General features: G+C 36.6%; 1 long non-coding RNA gene across 2 annotated transcripts in view; it reads left to right on the forward strand.

Moving 5' to 3' along the window:
- The first annotated feature begins 737 nt into the window (after positions 1-737).
- The window catches only part of LOC116444636, a 32,487-nt gene continuing 9,539 nt past the window's right edge, over positions 738-23,685 (forward strand). The window contains exons 1-4 of one of the 2 annotated variants that reach the window (XR_004240420.1): positions 738-3,595; positions 4,702-4,858; positions 14,047-14,110; positions 15,379-15,484. This is a non-coding gene — a long non-coding RNA (uncharacterized LOC116444636). Of the gene's footprint in view, positions 4,859-14,046; positions 14,111-15,378; positions 15,485-23,685 lie in introns of both variants that reach the window. The other variant, XR_004240419.1, reaches the window with a different exon arrangement.

Raw genomic sequence — 23,685 nt, forward strand, 5'->3', positions numbered from 1 at the left:
AAAATTTCTAGAAACCAATCCAGGCAAAGCTCATGAGCCACACAGTTTCCTCATTCCCGTTTTCAGCGGCTTCCCAAATGGATAAAGTATATATGACCACATTTCAAACCTACTAAGCTTAAAATTGACTCTCTTAATGATACTTTAGTGTTACCACATATTTCTGCTTTGCCTTGTTCCTACAGGGTTCCTACAACTTTCTGCTAACCGGAGTCCACAGATCTGTAATGTAGTCATAGTTTGCTGTGTTCCATCCCCACCCCCAAAATAAAAAAGCATAACATCATCAATATTGTAAGAGACCTTTAAGATCATCAAGTCCAACCATCAGTCCACTGTCACTGTAACCCCTAAACCACTAAACCACATCACCCAGTGTAGGTACAAAAATGCTGTTAGCGAGGATTTTCTTGTTATTTTTCTAAGTCCGTGAGAGACTTTTCTTTCTCACAGAAGAGGTAGCAGGGAATGTAAACAACCAAGCCACCTGCAACCTTGGAAAGTCTTGTTTATGGTATAGTAGAAAATATTTTGATAATGGATGTTTTAGGATTTTGGCCAATCACCCCCAAGGGGTGGCTGGTCCTTTGTCCAATTAGACTGTGAAGAAAAAGTCTATAAAAGAGTTTGTAAAATAATTAAATAAATCAATCTTGCTGCACAATTCCTGCCTGCTGGATCTTCTCCTCCTCCTCCTCCTCCCTACGGCTGCGGGACACGGTGATATACCGTAGGAACCAGGCCTGCGGTAATAACCCAGCACCAGATCTAGATTATTTTTGGACACCTCCAGGGATGGTGACTCCAGCTCCTCCCTGGGCAACCTATTCCAATGCCTGGGCACCCTAAAAGAGAATTTTTTTTCCTAGTATCTAATCTGAATCTATTCTGTCTAAGCTGTGCATACTTCGTAGAATGCATACTTCCCTTATACTGGTTGACTTCCTTATTGAGAATAATTCCCCAAGCAAGGAATCTGGAGAAATCAAGTTCCTGTGGGTTTTTGCCTCATGACCAAGTCATATGGTGTTAAGCGTGCTCTAAGCTGCAGCTGAAAATTTCCATATGTACAAAATTTATAGTTTCTTTGTTAGCTCCACTCCTTTGATAAAGAAACCAGAAAGAATACCTTTGCATGTTTCACAAATCTGTAGAATTTGAGATATTTCGAAAAGTAAGTTTCTCTCAAACTAGACTTAAGTGTAACAGTGATCTCAGAACAGAAAGGTGGGGACAGACTGATTTACATCTGAGGAGTGGGATGGAATATTTTTTATCCGGGCCTAATGTTTATTTTCATGTATGTGCAAAAGTCTTGCTGATTTCAAAACCTGGGAAATAAGGATTTAGCTTCCTTATCTCCAAATTTAAGTTTACTGCAGAAGATGAAAAATGGCATTTCAATGCAAATACTCAGCAAAACATGGGAAAGTAACTTTAATTTAATAAGCAAATTATTTTCCTATTAATTAAATGTGTATTGATTGTTGCAAGAGCAATTATTACATTTAGCAAGTATGAGAGAGATTAATCTAGTTGCAATCTAATTAGTTTAGAATTGCATGGGCAATACAAATACATAATTGGAAGGAACTGCATTTCTAGGAAGCTAAGGATTTATTAATGAAAAATGTTCTGATTGTATGAGTATTTATTATAGAATTCAGGGAATAACAGTTTTAAAAAAGTGCTAGTCTACCTTCGCTCCAGAAAATAATATACAGAAGAAGACACAAGACAGGTACCAGCCATGCTCACAGCCTGTGTTAGAACTACTTATGTTAAATTAATAAAACTCAGTTTCCTTACCACCAAAGGATAGAAATCCTGCTATATGAAAAAAGAACAAAACATTTGCAGGAGATGGACAAAGGAGAAAATGATTAAAGAGCTTCCATTAAAATATGGTGTGCCCTCTTGAAGTGTAGAGGCCATGTGGCAAAGAAAAGCACAGGACAGGTGGGATCTGGTCTGCTGTGGATGTGAGAAGCCTAAATAAAACAACCCACTGAGTATATTTGTGGAATGAGGACAAATGGCTCCTTTTCCTTCTATGCACACAGAGACTGCTCATGAAAAGTCTTACACTGTATTTCCTACATGTTATTAAATGAAAATGGTTTCCCTGGCAGGGCTGAATGATTTTTATACAGGGATTTTGAAGGAGATGGACCATAAATTTTAGCAATGCTGGGCAGTATTTTATAGCTCTATAGGCCAAATGAGGTTTGTGGGTCATTCTGAAGTTCTTGCTTGCTAAACAAGCAAGCAATGTGTTTACCTCTGTTGTAATTAAAGGAAAAGGAATGATGAGATGTGTCTCACAAGATGCTTAGCATTTGATGAAGCATTATATTTAGAGCAAAACAAAAACAATCAATCAAGGAGAAAGGATAAATTAATCTTGTTGCTGCAAGACCATGCAGAAGGGGCTTAAAATGTCATTTAGTTCAGAAGAGCTGTAATTAAGCATTTAAGCTTTTTCAGGTGTACTCAGAACAGAATTAGTATTATAAGATACAAATTTTATTTTCTTGGTAGAATTAATCTAGCTTTCTGGCATCAGATGCAGTAGAAACAGAAATATAGATGTAAATAGGAAGAAAAAAATAATTTTTAGAAAATTTAAGCACATTAATGAAAAGAAAGACTTCTCAGATACAGGGTATGGAGAAACAATGTATTTGTGAAAGATAAAATATAATAGATAATACTTGGAAAATAATTTACTTTGTCTGAGTCCTAAGGAAATTTTCTTCAAGATTTCATTTTCATTAGTGTTTTAAAGTCAATATCAGTTCATAAATCTTTCCAAAATATTTCACAGAGATTTGTTAGCCCTATTATTAGCTGTTGTCAGAGACTGAAATAGTTCATGTCTTAAATATTGACATAGTTTTGCTCATTATAACAAAGCTGTGTAAAGAAGCTGCAACCAAAGAAACCCCCTTGGGAGAACTTTGCACTGTAAGTCAAACTGCTGAGATGAGATAAAGAGAAACCCATTCTTCAATCACCGAAGGCCTGGGGAGAAACAAACAAGGCTGAGGGAAAGGAATGCATTCACAGGAGAACCAAAAGCAACAGAGACACTTCCCTGTCTGGATTTGGGGTGGGGGAGACCACAGCCCACAGATGCCCCTCCCCCTCTGCAACTGAGGCTGGGGGGAAGAGGTTTCAGGTGTGTGGCATAACCTCTGGTCAGAGGCAGTGAACACCCATCCTCCCTTACACAAACTGGGCCAGCTATGAAACCCCCAGCCCCACAGGCCACACCCATGGGACATTCCCATGAGAGGCAGCTGAGGGGATGTCATAATCCATCAAAGACCCCCCAAAGTGCCCCCCAGTCATTTCTGAAGCCTTGCACCACAGCACTGCACATGATGCAAAAAACCCACAGTCTGTTTTAAGAGATAATGGCAAAGCCCTCCCCGCCCCTCCCCCCTCCCCCCCCCCAATGGAGGTGCCTGGGTTTTCCTACTTAGCCTGAGCATACAGTAACCCTTGGGATTCTATACTTTTCAGGGGTACCTTCACCACCAATAAGACCAGCTGGAGAGGATCAATGGAATGTCATTGGGATCCACAGATGGTGATATTTTTTTAATTCTGTCTTTGTCACTCTCTTTCTGTCCCCCCCACCTATTTTCTTTCTTTTTTCTCTCTCTCTCTCATATTTATTATCAAATAAAACCCATACTACTGACATTGGCATATGGTCTTGTTTTCAACCTAATTTGGGCAGATGCATTTCTAATAACCTTTAAAGCCAGATCCTGACAGCTGTCTCTCAGAACATATAACAGTAAAATGACTTGTCCAGGATCAGAGTGGATCAATAGTGTCATTGCTGAGGAAATCCCCTGAACTTGTTTTAGTTCTTTGCTTTTGTTACTAAGCTGTTTCCCATCAATTTCTGTGGATAAGACAATTCAAAGCCAGTCAAATAACTGTGCACATGTCATCTCTGCTTCTTTTTACTCTCTTCAAACACATTTATTTTGGCTAAATAGAATGAAACTCCATCTGTCTCCATTTGTTTGAGTTCTCTCTCCTTCATACTCTTCCCGATTAAATATTCCAGGTCATAGGCTTGCTGCAGATTACTGGCTCCCTGCCTCTGACTTTCTCCCCATTCACAGCTCCAGTGCTGTGAGAGCAGGGGGCAATTAGGAGCCTTTTGCAGCAGCTCTTCCATCCACTGAAGACACAGACTGTGCATTACTGGCTTTTAGAGTGAGAAACTCAGTAGTGTCCCCTGACCTATCACTCATTTGTCAGTGAAAGAAGCTGAAACAGCTGTTTCTCACAGGACAGCAAATGTATCAAGAAAACACTTTGTTGATATAGCCCCTGTACCTAGATGTGGCAAATAAAGGCTATTTTGGGTTGTCAAATATAAAATAACTTGTGTGTAGAGATTTGTAAAAAGCAAAGTTTGTTCTGCACAACTTCAATCTTTTCACTGTGCGGGGCCTAGGAAAAGTTGGTGTTCTTTTAGGTCAAGGAGATGTGATTTGCAATGTTTTCACTTAGGACAAACTTTGTGAAGGAAGGTAGGATCCCTCTGCTCTGAAACAGTTTCTGCTCTCCCTGTTTCCTTTCAGTTTTTTCCCAGTTTCTTCTATTTGTTCTTTTTTGTTGTTTATTATGCTAAAATAACTTTTAAAATTACTCAAAATTTACATGCTTCTCCAGGTATGGACAGAGAGTGGTGGGCTTGCCAACGAATGTTGTACATGTGGGTTCTTGCATTTTTGTACTTCAGAAGTCAAACCAAGAGGAGGAGCAGAAAGTACTGCCTTTGAAATAGCTGTATTGTCATTGTTCTACTCATTACTGGGATACTCCTATTGTAAGTTAGACCTCAGAGCCATTTTCTTCCTTTCTTGTTTGATTGCATTTCCTTCTAGACATCTCTGGTCAAGGTAACACCTGCACGAGGAAAGTGCAATATTCTATGGCTGAGAAACCCAGAAGCAAACCATTCAAACATTCAAAATGTATGTATTTATAGCAAAATGGATAAGAGGGAATAGCTAGGCAAACTGCTGAATCCTAAATATACTGCAAAGTATTAACCCTAGCTAATGCACTATTAACAATCAAATACTGGGTATTCATAATATATTTCATTGAAAAACAAGAAAATGATCATGTGAGTGTCTGTTTTCAGGACAAAGTTTCAGTGAGGGAAACAATTTTTGAAATTTTGGGTATGTGTATAAATAGCAGGTTTAAAGAAATTCCATCTCAAACCTAATTGATGCTGTAAGATACGGTACAGTAATAAAAATGCATGTTGAATGTCTGTCCATCTGCAAAAATCCAGATCCAATTTTTGCACCATTTTAAAACAAAATCTCTTAAAACTGTTAACACAGAAGCAGTTTATTTGATTAATGTGTGGTTTTGCAAGCAAAAAGAACTGCAAAATTAGGGACAGAGATATGTGAATTTTACAATAGGAGTATCTTGTGAGGAGGTCAGAAACTGTTCTTTTGCATGTAGGTAGTCATCTTTTAGCTAATAATAACAAGGAAATGTATTTCCATTTCTGGTTTCCTGTAGGCAGAGTAGAATGCTGTGAACCAAGGTCATTATATCCTATACTACAGAAAACAGATTACAGGAATTCAGCTTCTTTCATCTGGGAGTTATTATAAAGTAGCTATTGACAAATGTGAAAACCTTAACCTTAAGAGATAAAGGGAGATAAACTGTGGGTTGAGATAAAGACAGTTTAACAGGTAAAGCATGCGGGCAAAACAAAGCAAGGAATTAATTCACCACTTCCCATGGGCAGGCAGGTTTCAGCCATCCCAGAAAAGCAGAGCTCCTTCACATGTAGTGGTGACTTAGAGAGACAAACGGCCATCGGTCTGAACATCCCCCTCTTCCTCCTTATTCTCCAGTTTTATATGCTGAGCATCACACCATATGGAATGGGATATCCCATGGGCCAGTTGCAGTTGGCTGTCCAAGCTGTCTCCCCTCCCAATTACTTGTGCACCCCCAGCCTTCTTTGGGGTGGACTGAGAGGCAGAAAGTCCCTGACTCCATGTAAGCCCTCCTCAGCAATAATGAAAGCATCTCTGTACAATCAATAATCTTTGGATCACAATTGCAAAACACAGCCAGCAGCTAGCTACTATGAAGAAAATTAACTTTATGCCAGTCAAAACCCAGCACAGCAGCATAAGTGCTTTTTGATTAAGCCCATCACCTTTCAAGATTTCCTTGAGTAAAGCATATTAAGATTAGGAAAGCTCTCTAAAGTAACACAGCCTATAAATCCTGAAGGTTTTCTCTGTTTTGGAGAACAGCTGAATACACAGAAATTTCAAGAACACATGGATGGTAGAATAAAGCTCAAAACATATGACATGCAGAAGAGTACATAGCAGAGCTATTCTAATCTGATGGGCCCCACAGCCTGGGAGCTGTAAGTGTATAGCTGGCAAGGAACACTGAAAAGGCATATGTCTGGTAATGGTTTTGGATCTCCCAATTTAGAAATGGCCAGTGCTGCCCATCATTTTCTCTGATAGTATGGGAAGTATTTGCAGGATTCAATCCATATCTCAAAAACTGAACGTTGATAAACTTTATTTGATCTCTCTTTTTTTTCCCCCTCCCTTACTACGGTTACTCTAATTCCCTTGTTGAAAGTAGTATCATGAGGCTTCAGACAGTAATGTGCAGTTTAAGTGTGTTCTGACTCACAGAGACAGACTTAAATTCTGGTTTTTGACCACCAGAAGTTAGTGTGCCACTCTTGCACTTGAAGCTGTCGGGGCTATAGGGCAGAAACATGTGGTAGCCTGTTAACCCCTTGATTCTGTGATGTTCCCCCCGTTCTCTCCCTAGTCCTGGCCACTCCCTCGGTTTCTCCCTATTTGCTCCTGTACCCCGCCCAGGGAGCGCCCTTGGGCCCCTGACAAAACCACCCCGCACTCAGATCACATTGTCTCTCTACCTCTGAACTGTCGCGGGGACAAGATGTGATTAAAGCCATCTCAAACCCTCACGAGAGACCCTTCTCTATCTTCTTTACCATCCACTGTGTTGTAACGCTGCTGGCTGCCGGATCCAGAAATGGACTCCGGGATGCGACTGATCGCATGGCCCTAGGAAACCCTTGCTGAGCTTTCAGGGAGCAGCAGCCTGCTAGACAGAGTCCAGCGGTTACAACAGAAACACTGATGAATTGATAAATAAAATGGGCAAATCCTTCAACTGTGGAGGGAAAACAGAATATACATACTTTTTAAAATATGTTTAGCTAAAGAGAGGCTCACAACATTTCATTTTGACGCAGAAATTCCTGGATGTATTTGTTTGGGGTTGCTTGGTTTGTGGTTTTTAGCAACATGTTCAACTGTACAGAATAATTTTGTGTTGTATCCTTCTCAGAAAACAGTTTAGATAAGAAACAGAAAACATCAATATTTCATGTGTAGCTGTCACTGAATATTTGTGCAGCTTGTCTGAAGGGTGCAAAATAGTGAACTTATGAAAAATATGAAAATACCTAGAAAGATGCCATGGTAAGCAATGCAAAAGATGCTACTTAAAATCAAGAAAATACATGAAGGAGAATAAAGTAGACAAAAAGAATTTTATATTTTTACCTGAATATATCTGCAGTTCAAATAGTAATATTAGCATTTTAGAAAAATAAATGTGTAAAAGATACACCGTTAGTGAAACATGTAGGATATAGAGTGTATCTCCCTGTATTGTACTCTAACAACAGCATATACATACAGTAAAAGGCATTATCTATCACTGTATTTTAGGGTTTAATTTTAAGTGTTAGAGTGGGGGAGTAATTTTAAGGTATTTTTCAAAATGATTTGATGAAAATACAGCAGCTAGGTAACCTTCTGTCCCACAACTTACAAATAAAATGTAAAAATCAAATGAGTTGTAAAAACAAATAAGGTCTATTGATTTCTATAGTTATGGTCCTCATTCCTGCAAAAGAAAAAAGTGTCTTTTTTTTCCCCCATTCTAGATGCTATGTTAGAAATTGTTACTATAACACACATTGTTTTAGGTGAAACTGTTTATTTTTTCAGAGGACTTTTTACACTCTGAATGTAATCTGTAGTCTCTTTAGCTGACTTTACCAGCCACCAGAAGAGCAACACACAGCATGATGTACCCTGCCATAGAGCTCATCACTACTTAAAGCTCCCATTTAGGCTAGTAAGGTTGTGGATGATCTCTTTTGAATGCTGTATATCTAGTCCATCACAAACATTCAGAATTTATTTTTTTTAATATTCAGTTATGTTTTTTAGCAGAGCTATCTGCTGCCTTCATCCCTGCTTTTGACATGCAGCATGAACAAGGAGAGTATTTGTGATATTTTCTGCCAGACAAGTAGTTTTGAAAATAGATGCTGACTGGATAGCCAATGCAGCTAACAGATGGTCTTGTAACATGTTCTTTTGAATCATTAAAAAAGAAAAATAGATTCACTTGAGCTTTTTTCTCTCAGCAGACAAGCTCTATGACAAACAATAGAATCCTGCTGGTTCCTTAGTCAATTGTAAAAATACATTGTGTGTCTCTAGAAGACAAGGAGAAAGACAAATTTCCTAGGAAAAAGGGCTTGTAGTCTAACTCAGTGCTCCTGAGAAAGAATGCTGAAAATCATAGCCAGTGGTACACCTATGCTATTGAAATGCTGTGTTATTGCTTTTTCTTTACCTATTGTTTTTAAAACACTGATTTTTCCTAATCACAGCCTGCACGCAATTAATCACTGTCAGGTGACAGATGGCAAAAGAGTTTGAAAACTGATCTCTTTATTGGGTTTTTTTTTTGGGTATGCTCACATTTTCTATACTTTATTGCTTTTTCAGCCTTCAAAAATAGAACTAATACAAACCCACAATTTTTTCTTTTAAAACCTCACTCTCAATTGCTATTCATAGCCTGTGGCATTAAAAGCTACTTATTGTGCAGCAAACAGGATGGTAACATATCTGAATCAGCAAAAGAAAAAAAAAAAATACCTGAAACTCAGTTTTCCCATACTATGCCCATGAAGTGACCACCAAGCAATAGCCTTCTGCAAGTGTCTGATATACTGTGTTTTAGGAATGCTTTCTTTTCATTTTGCACAAGTGCCAGCAAGACCTTCAGTGACGAATTAGGTTTGTCATCTCTTTTCCTGCTTCATAAAGTCTTTGCTAAGTAAGCCTGTTCAGTTATTTAAGTGTGCTCAGACCTGGGTTCATGTTTGCCAAGACTCAATTTCTTGGTTATTTCTCAGTTAATTATTTAACTGTGGTTTAAGGAATGCAAAATTTAGGCTTTTACTTTTATATGCTTCTATTTTTAATAGAAGAAGTAGGAATTTTCAAAACTTTTAAAGTATGAAGATGGCATCTAGGCTTTAGTAAACAGGACTTTTAATAAACTTCAAACTGATCCTAAGGAGCTGGGTAACATTCAGTTGATAAAATCATCCATTTGTTAGCAGGTTATTAAAGATGTCATTTTCTAGGGGGAAAGGGCTCTTAAGAGGCACTATTTTAATAAGTCCCCTTATTCCTTCTCAGACTCAGTTAATGATCTTCATTCATGTATGAGCATAAATGAAATGCACAGTGCAATGTCAGTATTGATTGGCAGACTTGGCGTGTGAAGCTATTATGGGCACACAGTGAATTTACCCTCCAGAAACTCACTGGCATCTTTGCAGCCATAAGCAGCTTGATGAGGGCTAATGTGAGAAGGGATGAGGTCCCAGCATCTGTCCTTGATATATATCTATTGATTTCAAAATGGGAACAACAATGTCAGTTTGTTGTAGTGTGCTCTGTGTAGTAGATAAGGTACCACATTCTCTAGGGGGAGATGCAAGTCTCTTCCTCAATTAGTCATTCATTTTCTATAGGTTTCTTACTTGGTTCTGGAAACAAATTTTGATAGTGAAGTGGTTAGGAATGTAAATTCAATAAACAAAATTTTAACTTCAAGCAGTAGCAACTTCAGAACATGTTGGAGACATGCTTAGAACTTAATACTCAAAGCAGAGATATAAATATGAAAAATTTTCTATGAAAAGATGCAGATGCTACAAAAATGAAAGCTGCATCTCAGTGTTTCATTTTTAATAAACATAAAATATGTTTATTTTGTTTCCCTAAGAAAAAAAAGTTGTTTTAGTTAAGTCCCTAGTTCTGAAATGAAAATAATTTATTTTTGTGTGTGTTTGAAGATTGCCTCTTGTTTTGAAAGTACTTTGCACCTGTTAGGCAGATGAAAAAATACAAAATTTAAGTAAAATATCCATTTTAATTTTTAAAAATTATTATTTTATAAAAAATTATTGTTTCCCTCACATTGCAAACTGAGAAAATATAACTCTGTAGAAATCCTTCTCAGGAAATCAAAAAAATTAACTGGGCTTCTCCCACTTCCCCCCTTCACAGTTTTCTTTATAGTAAAAACAATTGCATTATAGTAATAAGATATACTGGTATCTGTAATGTCTCCATTGTAAAAAAGAAACAAAACCCGAGTTTTTATTTCAGAATAGATAAATTCCATTTGCATCATTATGCAGATATGCTGCACATACTCGAATTAGGATTTAACAAGGCCTTTCAAAGTTTAGCTGGTTTCTAAACAGTAATTCACCATCCCAGCATTCCAGATCAGTACAGATGTGGGGTTTTTTCCCATCATTACCTATGTCTTTATCCTGTTTTCCGTATCTGTCTGGCACAGAAAATATCAATATCTTTGACATAATAACTGCATTCTTCTATTTCATCATGAATTTCAGTAATTGTTTTGAAGGAGCAAAACGGATCTACTCTGTACTAGTTAAGAGTCCATAAAACAAATCCCAAAGCTACATTAGATTCAGCTCCCCTGTCTTTGTCTGAAGTTCATTCATTTCCCCTTCATGTTTAAGCTATGTCTTGGGGAGTGGGGAGGGAGAAAACCCAAAACACCACCTATATATGAAGATAATAAAACCCTTAATTACTAATCAGGGAGAAGATACTCTTGAAGGAGATGTAAGTGAAGAATAAATACTACACAATAATAAATGCACTAAATAATAACATTGTATAAGTAATTTGAGGAGAAAAGTAAACCACTGCTAGATAGTTGATCAAGGAGATTAATGATTTCTGTATTTTTCCTAAATATAATGAAAGTAATGTTAACATTTATCCAAAACATTTTTTCTTTTAGTGCCAGTTTGAACTGAGTTCAGTACCTTATATGTTGTACAAAATACATGCCATTAACCTTTGTCACTTCCTAGAAAATCAAAATAATTTTTATTCTTCTCACAACCTCTGCCAAATAATAGTTCTGCCACAGAAGTTTGCATATTATAGTCTTGGCCGCATTTCAGATGATTGACCCTAAAGAACTTTGCTTGGAGTGTATAATTTACCTAAGAACTTTCTACCATAGTTATTATGAAAAACCATAAGATCAATACTCAGATGACTAATTTTTGCAGAATTTCAGAATATTGTAACATTTAAAGAAGCAGGATCTCTAATGCTTTCTAAAAAATAAAAATTTGCTAATGATTTAGATCTTTTATTCTTACAGTAAAGTGGTTTAAACTATTAGGAGATATTTTGACATACAATGTGAGAAAATTGTGAAGGAAAAGAACATACCCAAGAGGCAGCTCACTATTTGCTGAAAGTAACTAATGGGACAAATAAGACATTTCAGAGCATCTTATACTATTCTAGATACATCTCAGTTACCTGAATGTCATGTTAGTGCCAAAATAACATCTGTTCCTCACTCTTGTATAGTTCAATTTTGATTTGGGCTATACTACAAGCTGGAAGTTAAGAAAGTATACTAGTTTGAGAACAAACCAGTGAGAGGCACCAGGTCAGAATAATAATTCAATAGGAAAATTTAAAAAAAGCAGAAAACCCTGGTTCAAACTGACAGAGTCAGAATACAACCTGACACCCCATTAGTTGGGGTGGTGGTAGCAGTCCAATAAAATGGTGGCTGCAGTCCTCCTGAAGTGGTGGATGTGGTTCTGTTGAAGCAGTGATCCTGTAGAAAGGGGCTGCTCTTCCTCAGAAGGTGCAGTGGTGGCTATGTAGCTCCTGTCCTCTGGAAATCCAATGGAAAGGGTGTCTGTGGTCTTCGGAATCTCAAATTATATCCAGGATGGAATGCTTGGTTCCTCCTTCTGGGTGGAGCATCTCACAATGAGATGATGAGTCCTGCGGCAAGGCATTGATGGGCTCATTAACAGGAGATAGTCCAGAGGGAGGAGGCAATGAAACACTGCCCCACCTCGTTTCGACAGCTCATGAGGATGGTAATAGAATACACTGCAACCCAGGACAGAAAGGCACCTAGTCCTGCCGTAACTGTGTTTGGAGGAGCTGTTTGGATTAGATTTTTACGCTACTCACGAAATCCACCTTGCCTCTTTCAGCTCTACCATCCCACACTGTGCATGTAATCTCAGTGGAGTAAAAGAGTATTAGGTGGTTGGGATGGCTCCTGTCATATCTCTCGGAGCAATTTGTGGTAGAGTAAGAGTTGTAGAGTACTCTGGGAGATCCTGCAGTTGCTTAATAATAATAAAGATAAGATGGCACAAATTATTTTCAGCTTTAATTATTGTTTCTGTTGGCAGTCTGGGAAATTAATATTAGTTCTTTCTATTTTGTGTTCTATATACATATTGAAAGTTCTGCCTCTTTCTTCATGATGCACTGGTAGCTTTTGACAGGGGAAGCTATTACAATCCTATTTACCACCAGATTTTCTGCCAGTTTTGCAAAATGAGGTTCAAATTCATACATGCTGAACTTCTTTAAGTACTCCCATAGCATATATTTAAATTCAGAGATAAACATTTCTTGTGAACCTTTGCAAAGGTTGATTCTGATTTCAGAATACATGTTATAATGCATGGAATTCATCCTCCGAGTCATTTCAGTTCTCCTCTATGAAGGCATAGATTTATTTTCAGAAGCTTTTATATGCTTTTTAAATATGCTTTTTAAATATGCTTTTTAAATACCTTATTTTACTCCAAACACACCCCTCAAAAAACCTCACTTTCTAACATTTATGGGGAAATTAACATACTGAACAAAATAAAGCTAGAGTGCTAGAAAACTGTACTTTTATTTTTTAACAGGAAAAAACCCCATGATTATCTCCATGGAAAGAAATATTATAATGTTCTTATGATCATTGTTTTTCATTACTTAACATCTGTCCACATCTTATCCTTTCACTTTCATCTTAATCCATTCATTTTATTCTTGTTACATTCTTTCTTATTAAGAAGATGAGAGATTGCAATGAGAGATTACTCACTGCTGTGTTGTCCATATCAGTAGAGTGACAAACATCATGCCTGTCTGAATGCTAAATAACTTATCAAACCTGTGCTCCTGGTAAATGACTGAATATATATTCAGTTTACACCTCACAATTTTTGTATCAGCTAAGGCAGAAGTCCCACAGATGACAGCTTCATTCACTATGTAACCCTAATTTATCCCTTGAGCACTGTCCATCCTACACAAAATGAAATTAAGTGATTAAAAAGTGTATCAAAATGCATAGAGGCAAGGGGGCACAGGGAATTAAAAATGCAAAGTCAGTGTTAATTCTTGCATTTCTTCATTTTTCAGTCCTTGACTGCAGATTAATGATGTTTTAACAGAATTTTTACTTGTAACTTTTTATGTTAGTTAAAAAGGAAATTGAAAGAATCTCAGACTGGCTGTTTGGGACGACAGCACAGAGGCCCATTCAGAGTTGTAAAGTCAACAACTCAGACCATTTCTATTCAGCTAATGGATTTATAAGCAGTGGAATTTGCAAATTGTTGCTTTTCATGAAAATCAGTCACAAAAGGAAGATATGGCAGGTATTTCCCTAAGGGTTTCTGCATATTATTTGCTGATAGGAAATTGCTGTCTAATAACTGTCTAATAACAGTAGTATATATTCCAGATTTTCTGTGTATTCACTCACCTCTTCCTTTTGTTCCAGCTCTGGGTAGTCTAAGCTCTGTGAGTCTTATGAACTCCTGAATTCCTGTTCTGCTCCCTAACATGTAAGATTATTAATTTTACCAGTATTAATTGTAAGGTTATTAATTTTAATATGAATTTCCTCTGTCCGCTAATATTTTAGTCTGACCATGACTATGCATGCCAGGTGTGCAGTCCGCCTCTGATATCAAAAGGCTCTGACAGGGGTAAGACCAGACTCAAAATGTATATGTGACAGTCAGTATATGAATATATAGACAAAGGTAGAAAGGTACTTCCCACTTTATTTACAAAAGTAGTATAGTAAAGTGGAATGTTATGAACGTCTATCAGTATGGAATATGTAATAAATAGTGTTGCAGACTGTGGTGGGATGGCTGAGACTTCAGAGGAGTTTATAATCCAGGAAAAACACACCTACATGCACGGTTGTGGCACTGTTGGGAGCATCAGTATAGGACAAGTCAGAGAGATTTGGGCATAAGGTGGAATATTTTTTAATATTTTCAAAAAAATTCTATAATTCTTACATTCTTCATAATGCTTGCTAAACCTACATGTATTAAAAAGAGAAAAAGTTTATATTTTATGCCTTTCTACGTGCATTTGAATTATTTTCCCACTTTTTAATTCTGCTTTTGAAGCACGTTATCTGACCCGGCTGTCCAGTAGAATTATAGTTTCAATGAAAGCCCTGGTAATTTTTCATGGATCCCTGCAGGCTTTCAGCTAGAACTGAATGTGCTCATTGCAAGGTGCAATTGCTGTGTAGTCCATCAGCACAGTGACATTGGAAGCTGGTTTTAAGTTCTTTTTTAAACAAATTGTTACCTTGATTTAGAATCTATTGAATAAATGTTTGTAATCAATATCAGAATTTTCTCTGAAAATAGTCTGTTACTTACTCAGGAGCATAATAAATGTCTGCATGAATAGGCAATAGCCTGAAACTCCTAAAGGAAGAGACATGGCTTGACAGGATAACATTAAAAGAAAATTGAATCTAATTGCAATAATTAGGATGTCAACAAAATATTTTTAGATCTAGCCCTTCACTGAAGTAGTCTAAAATGTTGGAGGGAGGAAAGACAACATTTTTTGTTAAAATAATTATTGTTTTCCTGACCTATGTCTTGCTTTGTAGATTTTGAAGTATGTAATAGCCCTCAGGGAGTCAGTGCTATCGAAAAGTGTGAGTCTGAGGCCTCTAGAGATCTTGAAAGGAGTGAAAGACAGATGCCTCTTTGTACATTTGACTGTAATGCTGTTTAAAAGAAAATGCAATGTTTAAATGATCCCTGGTTGTCTTTTTGACATATTCTGATTGTAGTCAGCTCTGCAGGGAGATTTAGCTGTCTCTCCTGTCACATGGAAGACTGAGAACTGCATAGAAGTTAACAGAAGCCACAGATGAAATTTGCTTATACAATTACATGGTAAGTTCTGTTCAAAATAAAATATTGCATTCCATTTTCACTTTTAAAATCAAATTTCCATTCTGTTCCCATCATGCCAGGCTGTGCTGATAACCACCCAGCTGGAGGCTGTTATCAATGGGAGCAGGTAAAAAACATTGACCCCAGAAATGGTCAAAAGCTTGGAACACTAAATATGTGAAAGTAAATGTAATTCAAGAAGGATATTTAAAATGTGAAAAGTTGTAGGGGCTAAACTTGGGGTTAAACTTCAGATTTCCAGTAGGTGTATGTGAGGAAGTTTTCATAATAGTGAGAATTATTCTGTACTGTTTCTTGCCCTAGCGAAGATCCAGTACAATCGCCTCCTTGCACAGAAGTACAAAGACAGCACAAAATTTTTATTTTTGCAGGCTGTAGTGGTGATCCCACACTTCCAAAGTGTTGTAATAACAAAAGTATCATCTACATTTTCTTTTTGTATGTTGCATATTAGCTGAGTGTTAATTGGCTGAAGAATTTTCAAGATTTCTGCTGTTCAGTTGTGAACAAAATGGACAAAAGATGATGCTTGATGTAATTTTTATATGTCTATTTTAAGACTGAATTTGAATGAATGGGACACCCATCTCAGAAAGCCCCTAAGCTACTCACCATTGTGGTCTGTATAGGTCCATATGGGAAAGTAGCACTAAAACCTCACTCTGATCTTGTGTTTTTATTCCAAGCAGCTTCTGCTAGTTGGGTGTGTACATACTAATTTTTATTTGCTTCTCAAGGTCACAGAAGAGGTGTACATAGAACAATATGTACTTACTTATATAGTTAAAAAAATGGAAATCTAATAATATAGTTAAAAGTGTTTCTATCTTTCCTCTTTTAAAGGAATGTTTCTTTACAATTTTCTACATCATTATTTATTGATGACAATATTGAGTTAATATTCCTAACAGTATTGTAGATAGGTATTTTTCGATCTTAAATATGCTTAAGTCACCAATATAATTTAGAAGTTTATGTATTTTAGCTCAAGTTTTATATAGAATTTCTTTCCTTCAGAGATTAAATTTTACACAGTGGCCATGATGACAGCATTGTCTGCAAGGGCAGAGAGAAAACACTTTTCTCATGAGGAAAGCAATGAGTTATACAAACAGCTAAGGGCAGGATGGAAGAAAGACCATTAGTAAACTCACAAAGAAATTTGGGCTATGTGTCTCACCCTTCAGAAGAATTGCATCAGTCACCATGCACATCCCTGTTACCTAATAATTCATGATTGATTAACTCCATATAGCCTACCATCTTCAATGTTTGACTCAACGTTTTGTGGTTTTTTACAGGAGAAATTTGAGGCACAGGAAAAAAGTGCCTTTCAAAGTGATTTCTGTTAGCCAAGATTGTCAGCCAATAATTTTTTTAATGCAAAGAGGTTGAGCTGACTGTAAGGTGGAATTTTTCTGCATTAATTATAAGGCAGGTTAAATAGTGTCTGTTTTAGAATGGGTACAGCCTTTAGCTTATTGGAAAGCAGAGAGGTTCCAATTCTGCCTGTAAATGAAGGGAACTAGTGTTTGCCAATTAAATCAAGCAGCTGTTTCACAGACAGTATTGCTAATAGCTACCAACTAAACTCCAAGCTGCTACTCTGGATTGTTTAATGAACTGCTTTTAATACATAGTAAATGCTAACCTCTGTATCTCAATTTATTGAGCAAGAAGGGAGGGATATTTAAAGACACATCTCTCTTCAAAATTCTATAGCATTGTAGGAACTCTCTCTGCTAATGAAGCACAGGCATTTGAGACTCTTTTTTACACTATTTATAAGAATCCTGGAGAGAATAGTGCTACCTAAATTGTTTGTGACAGTGCATAACAAAATTGCCATGTTCTGATGCTATACAGTGACTGTAATTTTTTCTCTTAAGGAGATATTTTAGGCAAACTTGCTGCTTGTATTCTTCACTGTAAACTGCACAATACTGATGATAAAATCAAAATTTATCTTGCATTGGGCACACCAATGTATGCAGCAGTCTTGTGTGACAAATGAATAAAGGAATCGAAAACAATGCATGGATTTCAGCTATAAACAGGAATTCTATTGTGAATATTTTTTTCATGCAAGGCATAGTCTCTGGTATTTGTTCTCATCAGAAGGCCTTCTCTACATCTCAGCTCTACTCTGAGCATAAGCATAAGGAAACAAGGCATCAAAGCTATCTAACACTAAAACTAACTGGTTCAGAGAGAAATTGTGAGCTGGTAAAACTGCATGTAGGGAGAGCATCCTTAGTCCATTCCTTATTAATGCATGTTAAAAAGGTCTAAATATCTTGATTGACCCCACCTGCTTTCTACAAACACTGTTATATCAACCTAAGCAATTATTCTTGCTTGCTATATTTCTATGGCAAAATTTTGCTTTAACCATACAGAATCTAGAAGTAAATGGCATTTTTTTCTTTCTCAATTTAAAATCTCAAACAATTAAACAACGGTGAGAAAAATTAAAAGCTTTCAGTTTTTTCTTGTTATCTATGTCTTGGACATTCATTAAATGCCGCAAAAATGAAAATATAAATATCTCTTAGAAGGTGCCTCATTTTCTGTCCTCATTTCCAGCTTATATCTGTCACTAAAAGGAGAGAAAACAAACAAACAAAAAAAGATACAAGAAAAGAAGAATTAAGGAAATTTTCAAAGACCTGTTGCAATCAGCAATCTCTGTGTTTTTTTCTGTTACTATTTTATAAGTAAAACAGACCAGAAAAATTACATTTATAAGCCAGGGGGTGGTGGTAGTGGGGAAATAGCCACAAACCAAATACACAAAAACCAGAGATGGAAACTTCTGACTTTACAGATGGCTGTTTTTCTTAATTATATGGATAATAGTTTAGTAATACCTAATTGGTCATGCTTGACAAGTAATAGCAGTTTTTCTAAGACAAACAAATGTTCACATTTTTCATACTTAATCAGGGAGTTTATGTGCAAAAATGACCAAATGTATCATCTATTCTAAGACTCCTATGTTATTTTGTAATAAACTACCATCTGTACTTTGATTTTACAGAATCTGTGTGTGATGACCACAGAATCTAATTATATGGCAGATGGGTTTGGGGAAGAAACTAGATTTTTTTTTTTTTTTAATTTAAATAAACTACAAATGCTCACTTCATTAATTAGAAATGTCCCCAAAGCAAGTTTATTTTGATTTTATCTGACAGGTAGTGCCTTGAACACCCAATAACTGCCCTAGTCTTTCTTTTCTGTGGCATCCAAACTCATAGACATTTCTTGATGAGTGCATTCAGCTTGTGATAGTGTGTATTTCTTTCTGTGCTGTATATTTATATATTGGTTGATTATTTTCTGAGTTATTTAACTTTTAGTGCATAGGTTTGTGCATTATGGTTAAGAGATTAGTTTATTCATATTCTGAGAGCTTGGAAATGTATAGATTTTATTTTCTAGTTACTTGTCACAACTATGTAGATTTTGTTCGAGTAAATATGCCTGAAATAACTATTCTTTACTAACTTTTTTTGGTGTGCAGTTCTTTCACATCAATAGTATTTCTGGATTTTGTGTGTGACTAACATTACTTAGATATTAAAAAAAATAATAATAATTAAAGAATTTAAAATATTTAATAATCAATTTAATAATTATAAAAATTGCAAACAAATAAATAATTTTAATATTCTTACATAAAATATTTTGGCAACATGCTACCAGATGGGGCTGTGCCAGGAGGGAGGGCTGCAGCACAGGGGTTTGTGACACAGCCGTGTCCTGTCTGCCCAAAGGTCAAATGTGGTCCTTCTCCCTTCCTCCTCAGAAGGGCTTCAGCCATGTCTCCAAGACAGACTGGGCAGGCACCACATAATACTCTGATTCTACCCAAGTGCAAGTTAAGAGCATTTAGGTAGGAAAGTAGTGAGGGATACTTAATGCAGTTCAATATCAGATCCTTACCCTATGTTCCACTAACTTCTCCATTTAGAAAAGGTCTTGGCTATCTCAAAGAAAATAATCTGAAAGACAACCTCTTCTCTTGCCTCACCTTCAGATCATGCCTTCATCAATTCCATGAAAAATGGAGTATTATCAGTGAAACTGGGAGGACATGCAGCTCACAGCTATTCTGAAAAAACATACAGTGACCTGAAAGCCACTTACATTCTCTCTCTACCCATTTTTTCTAGCTGTGGTGGGTTCCAGGCACCCACCAAAGCCACTCTCTCACTCCCTCTGAAACTAGATAGAGGAGAGAAAATATAAGACAGGGCTCAGGCAAGGACCGACATATCATAAACTGGCTACTGTCATGGGCAAAAGAGGCTCAGCTTGGGGAAATTAATAGAATTTATTACCAATCAAAATCCAAACAGGATAATGAGAAGTAAAATAAATCTTAAAAAAAACTTTATCCCAACCCCTTCCTACTTCCCAGCTCTACCTCCTCTCTCCATCATGGGGTCCCTCCCAGAGGAGAGTGTTCTCCATGAGCTTCTCCAGCATGAGTCTATCCCATGGGCTACAGTTTTTCACAAACTGCTCCAACTTGGCTCCCTTTCCATGGAGTGCAGTCCTTCAGGCACAGCCTGCTCCAGCGTGGGTCACAAGTCCTTCTAGGAAACCTTCTCTAATGTGGGCTCCTCTCTCCAGGGGTCTGCAGGTCACTGCCAGAAACTTTTTCCAGTGTGGGTTTCCCATGGGTCCACAGCCTCCTCTCAGGCATCCACCTGCTCCTGTGGGGGTCTCCTCCACAGACTGAGGAGCTCTGTGGATCTCCATGGACTGCGAGGGCACAGCTGCTTCACCACGGGCTGCACCACAGGCTGCGGGGGAATCTCTGCTCCAGCACCTGGAGCACTTCCTCCCCCTCCTTCTCTGCAGACCTTGGTGTCTGAGAGTTATTTATCTCACATGTTCTCACCCCGGTCTTCTCTTGTCTCAATTACAGCTGCGCGATAACTTTTTTCTTCCCCTTCTTAAATATGTTATCACAGAGGCATTACCACAATTTCTGAATGGCCCAGCCTTGACCAGTAGTGGGTCCATCTTGGAGATGCCAGGGATTGGCTCTGTCAGATATGGAGGAAGCTTCCAGCAGCTTCTCAATGAAGTCACCCCTGTAGCCCCACTGCTACCAAAGCCTGGCCACACGAACCCAATACATTAACCTTTTTTCCTGACCACTCTGCCATTTAAGAGTTGTCCTGTCTAAGTTGTGCTCCTTAGGTTGCTTTGACCATGCTACACTCCAGAGCAATTTTACCATCTACTCTTCCTGCTTTCAGGAAGAGTAGATAATTAACTGGGATAGTGTTAACAAGATTCCATGTGATTAAAATTTGTGGTGAGCGGAGAGTCCCAAATGGGCATGGTCTTGGCCTGAATGGTCATGAGAATGTAATTTTTCTCTCCTGTCATGAGCTAATTTAAGCTGATTCAGATAGTGTGAAAAGGCAAGATCACAGTGGAAAAATATTTAACCATATTATGATTTGGGGTAACTTCCAGTTCAGCTGAGTTTAGACAAGCAGTACATGCTACTGTAAGATGCAAGAGCATCTGCTTCCGCATCTCATGTTTTACATATTTTCTATTTTAGTAATTGTGGATATGAAGAAAAGATGAACACTGTCACTGGAAATATTCACAAAATACTTAAGATGATAGATGGAGATTTTTCATTCTGTTTTTCATTCTTTGGCTGTAGTTTTTATTTTTTTAATCTTTTCCCCCTTCTTCCTTTGGTTGGTTACTAGTTTGCTGTTAGAATTGGGTTGGGTTAGTTGGATATTCACTATGATATTTCATTACTTTTGCTTCCAATCTCAGCTTGGATAAGGGAGTATAAATATGTGCAAAATGGAAATTGGCTGATAAAAAAATAAGTGTCTTGATTTGCTTGTTTTCTTGAAAGTTTTTAGACTTCAGTTTGGATTTGTTTCAAATTATGGACTAGGATTTGTGTTTATTTTTATTGCATGAAAATTTATATATTTCTTGTTGATGTATGAATAAAAATAAAATGTGGAATGGGATATTATTAGAAAATATGCAACAATATAAACACAGCATATATAAAATTAAACATATAGACAAAATTTAAAGCAAATATTTTATTCCTTATACTGGGCAAAAATCTTCTAGAATTTTAATATATATGTGCATTGAACTTTCATAATGTGAAATTCAGTATTTCCCAAATTAAAAAGAAAAGTAGTAAATAAATATTAGCATAATAGGAAAGTAAAAGTAAAGCAGAAAGGAAAAAATCTGATACAGGTTATATGCCATATGCATATCATAGGCTGGTTCATATCTTGTCTGAAACTCATTAAGATAATTTGTCTTTTCTTCACACTTAAGTTGGATTTCAAATTTACAACCGTCATTTTCAAGTGTTCATTGTATTTCATTAGTAACTTGAAAGAGGTTTAAACTATTTAATCTTATCATTTTGAATCTTTGTGCATAGGCACACTCTTCTCAAGTGGATTAAAACCATTGAACATCACTTAGATAGTTATCAAAACTTGAATCACAGAGGAAAATGCCAGAGGAGAAAGCAAAAGCACTGTTGTGCTAACATACATTAGAAAAGCTTGAACATTAACAACTTGATAAAGATTGAGCAGATAACTTGAATTGTTGGATAGTGTGAGATTTAATAAGTAAAGGAAATCAGTGTGATTAATATCTATCATGGTTTGGAGAGGTGAATTCTGTTTAACACATTTAGGTTAGAATTTTCTGATGATCTTGTGTTGACACAAATGTTGATGGTGACTTCTTTAAACCATTTGAGATTTGTGGTACTCTTCCATGAGATTTTGATCAAAAAATTATCACCATAGAATATTAATAGACGTACCTTAAGTGCATTTTCCATAGGGATTATAACAGGAAATCTTATTCGAAGAATGTGTTTCCAGTTAGATCCTTCAACAGTCTATTCTTAGCCCCAGTATATACATCTTCCACACTGATTTAAAAAAATATATATAAAATTAATTACAGGTAATGTATATTCATCTATGAATAAAAATAAGTATGTACCAGATGAACTATATTCTTTGGTAATATAGATGCAATTAAACAATATGATCAAAACCCAAGTATCTTAAAAAATTACAAGCAGCCATTTTTGTGTGATAGGGACAGTTACAGAAAATAAGTGAGTTAGGACATTACGTATTTATGTATATATGTGTATGTGAGTAATCATTATATATATAATGAAATAAGATGTAGCTAGCTCTGACGATCTTTAGGAGTACAAACAGGGGCTTCTCAGGTGGAAAACAACAGATAAAGATATTTTATTGTACATTACAGATATGACAATTACTAAAGGGTTCATGAATGTCCAACATCCACAGTCTTGAAATGAGACTGCAAAATTAAAAAGAGAATTATAGGAAAAACCTTTAAGACCTGGAGAGAAAAAGAAAAAAGCCTTAGTGCCTGTGTGCCTGTGTTTAGATCTGTTTATTATTGCAAAGGGTTATGTTTAGCCTTGATCAGCAAATACAAAAAATATTGACATCCTTATGGGTGGAAACTTCTTGAAGAGGTTTCTGACAGTCAGGGATTTGAGGGCAGGGTAATGAAAGACTTAACATGGTCTATGGATGATCCACTTTTTGGGAGATGACACTAGCTAAATTAAAACTAGAAATCAACAATTATTTATCCACAGTGAGAAAGACTAATCTGGAATAAACCAGAAATTCATTGAAACATTTTGAACCCTTCAAGACCTAGCTTATTTCTAAAGTACAGTCTCAAGGTCAAATAGAATTTGTCAGATACATAGAAAAAGTTGTGTGATGCACCTCAGTGATGTTAAGATTTTCAGGTCCTGATTGATGTTCATTCTGAGTTGGTAAAATAAAAACACCACAAAACCCCATCATGCAATTTTGTGAAAACATTATATTAGAAGGAAGCACAGATATACTCATAACGTAAACAAGATATAATAGGCTTCTGTTTTTCTCATGAGCTTTGAGAAAAAATGAAAGAAGTACCTTAGAAGCACAAAGTGAAAGTACAACTGCAGTTCAGAATCAAAATTGTACTGAGCACAAAAAACCCCCCAAACCCCTAAGTCTGGAAAGGAAGTAGTCTTAATGAAAAACACTCTAGGTTAGTAGCAAATTATATTTTGCAATGAGCAAGTATTTATGGAC

Source organism: Corvus moneduloides, chromosome 5, assembly GCF_009650955.1.
Source record: "Corvus moneduloides isolate bCorMon1 chromosome 5, bCorMon1.pri, whole genome shotgun sequence".
NCBI classification, from domain to species: Eukaryota; Metazoa; Chordata; class Aves; order Passeriformes; family Corvidae; genus Corvus; species Corvus moneduloides.